This window comes from Pundamilia nyererei, unplaced genomic scaffold (assembly GCF_000239375.1).
Source record: "Pundamilia nyererei isolate P.nyererei 1_Seehausen unplaced genomic scaffold, PunNye1.0 scaffold00008, whole genome shotgun sequence".
NCBI lineage: Eukaryota > Metazoa > Chordata > Actinopteri > Cichliformes > Cichlidae > Pundamilia > Pundamilia nyererei.
In genome coordinates, this window is record NW_005187409.1 from 6,889,756 (window position 1) to 6,894,815 (window position 5,060).

Below are 5,060 nucleotides of genomic sequence, written 5' to 3' on the forward strand. Positions count from 1 at the left end.
CCACACACACACACACACACACACACACACACACACACACACACACACACACACAGCGTATCTGCTGTCGATACTAATGCAGTGATCATACTACTTTTTTCTTCCTTTTTTGCGAAAATACACTTATAAGGTTTCCATAAAACAGATAGACCGTCTGATATATAAATACACTTTTAGCAGAGGACTGACTCTGTAAGGAATGAGACATCCACCAAGCCAAAATTTGTGTGTTTTTGGATTGTTTGTTTGTATGTTTATCTATGTAGCCCAGAGGTTTAACCTATGGATTTTTTTCCTGCACTCCAGTTAGCTCTCTGGTGCCTCCTTCCATAAAACCAGTTACCTTCATTCAAAACCTTAAATCTTGAATGAGCATCTTTGAAAAATAAAGTATTTGCCTTGGGCTACCAGACCAGAAACATTCCTCAGATGGCCATAACAGCGCGAGAAGAAAACATGTTAGGCTTTTATGCTATCACTCCCCTATACACACACACGCACACACACACATACACTTAACTACATATACACTCAGTGTTATTTTTTAACAAATATCTTTGCTCTTGCTTTCTTAGTCACTTACCTTTTCTTATCATCCCCTTTGGTCCACATGCTTCTGTCTTGCCCTTGTTCTGTGTGTGCATCACTCGTGTGTGGTAGTCCTTTAGTGCTCAGTAGAGCTCTCCTCCGATTCTTTACCACTCTATCTCTCTCTCCGTCTCATTCTGTTGCTGCTGATCCTCGTATGCTCGCGGAGCCCAGTGATCCTCCCTCCCTCCCTCTCTCTCTCTCTCTCTCTCGCTCTCTCTCCCTCTCTTTTTCACACACACACATACACTCTCTCGCCCTCTTTCCCTGATCAATATTTCTACCTGCTTCTCTTTAGCTCTCATGTGCTTCTCAAATATTCTCACTCATTTCTTAAGTCATCCAGTGTCATGACTCGCTTTATTTTTATGTATTGGTGACAAATCTGATGTCATGCCCTGAATTTTGTGTCTATGTTTGTCTATGTGCCTACATTGACCCTGGCACAGTAGTAGACCCAGTGAAACTTTGGCAGTGTGCTCCCGGGAGTCGAGCCAGGACACAAACAAACACACATGCGTGAACACACAGAAGCACACACTCGTGCTTCTACCACTCACTTTATTTATACCTTTGCTTTTCTGTGAGAATAAAGTCTAGCATTGCCTTGCTAACTCGCTTTCTCTTTCTCTCTGTTTTGATTTTCTCCTTGTAGTTTCACCTCACTCTTCTATTTGAGCTACAGTATTTGGTCACTGTCCTCTCTCTTCTTTGCCCCACTTTCTCCTCTTCATGCCATTCTTTAGTGTTCTTTCATCCTCATTTTTCATACTCCCCTCATGCTCTGTATTTGGCTGTCCCACCACTCATCCTCCTTTAAGCTTATTGTCTTTCTTCCCCTGCTCCCATTCATATGAGCTGAGAATGACACTGCTTTCTTTCTTGTGGCAAATAAGGCAATTAGATCAAATGAAAAGAAAGTGAGATTAAACACCATATGACATCGGGTTTAAATTATGCTTAATGATGAATGCTTTGTCTTTTGAGCCTTCCAGGAATTGTGTGTGTGCGTGTGTTTGCATGTGTGTGTGTATAAATTAATTTCTTCTTTTGTCGTGCATCAAGGAAGACAAGAATGTTTTACCATTTTTCACATCTTTTACTGGCAGCTTTCAGATTTAGAATTCAGGTTTAGGGATTGATCTTGTATGGTTTCATTAGGATAAACATTTGTTAGGCTGTTAGCAGTTAAGAAATAAAGCTGCAGGGAATTTACAAATGTAATGCTTGTACAATAACACAATGCAATGTCGAGCTTGATTCTCCATTCTAAGCAGTGATTGTCAGTGAAATGTTTTGAATATTTCTTTAAAACGCTGCGAGTTTGCGTGTTCCCTGAGCGGCTGTTTGATGCAGTGTCCATATAAATGTCCCTCCTGACCCCTCCCCCATCTGAAAATAACTGGCGATGTATGCACCACTGCAAAGTGGTTGACTCACCTTGTGTTGTGTTTCAATTGACCTCTGGTGTGATGAGGTAAATGGTGTGTGTATGTGAGTGTGACAAATATAAATGTAATTATGCACATTGCATAAGCAGCAGTCTCCGCAGTTCAACACATGAAGGCTTTTAAAAAATATTACACGTGTGCACGGAAACATGCGAGGGCCATAAATCATGAGATAGTTGTGCCAGAGCTTAGAGGTCGTGGTAATTTGATTTGGGAGAGGAAGATGAGAGGGGTATGAGAGTGTATGGTGTGTGAGCTTGAGGAAACAAAAACCTGTCCTCTTTTTAAGCCTGTAAATGTTTTATTTCACTGCATTTTTTTTTCTGTTCTTCATTCATTTTCCCTTGACCTCCCCTCCTCTCACTCTTCCCTACTTGCGTTAACTGATTCTGGCTCTTTTTGCATGAGTAGGAAATGGGCTGAGGACACATTGATCTGTTTTCTGAACAGTCAACAGGCGTGCAGGTTTGCATACGCTGTGTAATGCACACAGATAGACACTCATGTTACCTCTCTCTGTTGCTCTGAGTCAAACAAACATGCAACCAATCCATCCTTAAACACAACAGCTCTAATTACTGCTGCACACAATCCATCACCCCCCCCCCCCCCCCCCCCCCAACCACCTCCAACAGTCTCCCCACCCACCACCTCTCTACATTTCACCTCAGCCCACAGGTGTTGGAAAAAATGTGTCTGCATGTATTTGTGTGTAACAAGGAGGTCAGTGTTGAGCATGTCGCTGTGAGGGAGTACAGTAAGGAGTGCTGCAATTGTCCAGTGAGAGTGTGTTTTTTAGATGTTCTATTTTTTTTTTAAAAAGGATGATGACAAATCACACTTGAGAGCAACATAATGACCTCTCATTTAGGGGGATGTCACAAAAGGAACCACAGAGGAGGGTAAAGAGGGAGATTGGTGAGGAGAGCACAAACGGGATATAGACTGCTGTGAAAGGCATCATTGGTGGAGTCTGATATGGAGTCATTTGAATGGATTGTTCTTATCGTGTGCCCTGTGTTTTAAATTGAAACTCCAGGATAGTCATCCACTAGTCTAGGCTAGTGTCTATATGTATATGTCTTTGGTTATTTGCACTGTTAAAGGTGAAAACATGGGCGTAGATCAGTGTGTACTTAGTGCACTGCTTGATTCCCTGTTCCACACTATTGATTGGCAGTTCTGTCAATGTCAGAAACAGCTACTCGTGTAAAGATTAAACCCTAAAACCTTAAGCATTTAAATTGGGACTGTCACAGTTAATGCTTTAATTCTCTGTCTTAATTTAAAATTAATGATATGTTAATTATATTTAATTGCATCCATCGTCGTTCCACTGTTTATCCCGCTGGGCATCTCGTGGGCATAATGAACTTTAAACAAAATTCAAACTCACTGTCATAGAGTCTAATGTAACATTTATAAGACAGAAAAGCCCAGGCTCAAAAAAATGTGAGCAATTAATTCGGGATTGCCAACTTACAGCTACCACTATCAGTGAGAATATTGACAGGGGCTGATGGCAGGGGTTACTAATATAATAATATAGTTATAGTTACTAGATAGTGCTGATCTAATGATATAGATACAACAGTGTGCTCACTAGGGTGGCTGTGATGAAGGCTTAATTGAGTCAGTTTACAATTTCATGGTTATTTCCATACTTTTTTAGTTATTGTTTACTGTGTTCCTATTTTCATTATTCTGTTTAATTCTAAGGCTTTAGGTAATGTAAAGCAGTCCAACAGAAACTGGAAGAATATTTTAACTTAACTTTAACTTTAATTTTTTTTCCAAATAAAGTTTGTTGTTAAATGCATTGCCTCAGTCTATTGAACAATCTGTCTTTCTTTTTGCCAGCTGTCTTCTGAGAGAGGACAACTGGCCTTAGATTACTAGTTTATGATTTTGTCATCTGTCATCTACCACACGAAACATAACTTTAAGGACATTCAAATGTCATGCTAATGCATTTTGAGATTTTTGTAGGCGATAACGTCAAATTAGCAACAGCACCAAATGATAACACCTTGGCAGCTGTGTCTTACTCTGTATTCTTGCCTTAATCACAGGGTTGACGCTACAATCTGAGATGCTAGCTTCTCTATATGGCAAATTTCCAACACAAGTGCCAGTCTACCAGCTGAAGGGTAGAAAAGTATACTGTGTAATTTTCCTTCCAGTGTAACAGTTCTGTCTCCATGTCAGAGGTAAATTGTCATTTGTAGTGATAAAGTTATGGTATGTCCATAAATGCACATATCTCTCCTGCTTTGGGGGCACTCATATGGATCTTGCTGATCTGTAAAATGAAAGTAGCAGGAATTTAGGTTCAGAGAAGAGACTTGTACAAATAGACCTAAGATACAAGCCTGGATTACATTTGTAAATGTGAATGTTGTGGTGAAATCCTGATATTCACATTTTTTTGCTATGTTTAGAAAAAAAATCTTTTCACAGAAAAAAAGTTCCCTCTTTTTTGGTGTATTAGATTAGTTTGGTTAGCAATCATGGACGCGAAACACACATCTCTATACATCTCTGCAAGCATAAATTAGTTACAAATAATAATAACATATATCTATTAAATCCTACTTGTATTCTGTTTATATTTTGGCTTTACAGTGGACCAACCAGGAATTCTGTCATTTGGTGGCTGGGATTCCACACGAAAATTTCATGTTTCACTCTATTTTTTGCTAATTATGGCTCAAGAAACAGTAGAATTTCAGTTTCACTATAAGCTGTAAGCAGATGTAACATCTGGGTTCAATTACTATTTCAAACTAGTAATTTGAGAGTGTAAATCATATCTTCCTAATATCATCTGTTGTTGAGTGGATGAATGCTGACTGAGATCTATCGCTGCTATCACTATCAGTAAAAACATTTCGTTTGACGCTGTCACCACAGTAATGACAGCAACACATTATCAGACAGCAGATGATATGCAGTGAAAGTTATCAGGATACAAACTGCTTTGTCAGGTAACTGTCATTTGGAAGCAACTTGGAAATTACA

The 5,060-nt window shown here is 39.4% G+C and overlaps 2 protein-coding genes across 2 annotated transcripts in view; one reads left to right on the forward strand and one right to left on the reverse strand.

The window, feature by feature from the left end:
• Positions 1-728, reverse strand: part of insyn2b (inhibitory synaptic factor family member 2B) — a 21,536-nt gene extending 20,808 nt beyond the window's left edge. Inside the window, exon 1 of the mRNA XM_013908217.1 lies at positions 584-728. The gene's annotated coding sequence lies outside the window, so the exon portion shown is untranslated. The remainder of the gene's footprint in view (positions 1-583) is intronic.
• dock2 (dedicator of cytokinesis 2) overlaps positions 1-5,060 on the forward strand; it is a 92,639-nt gene that overhangs the window by 64,603 nt on the left and 22,976 nt on the right. The window lies entirely within an intron of this gene.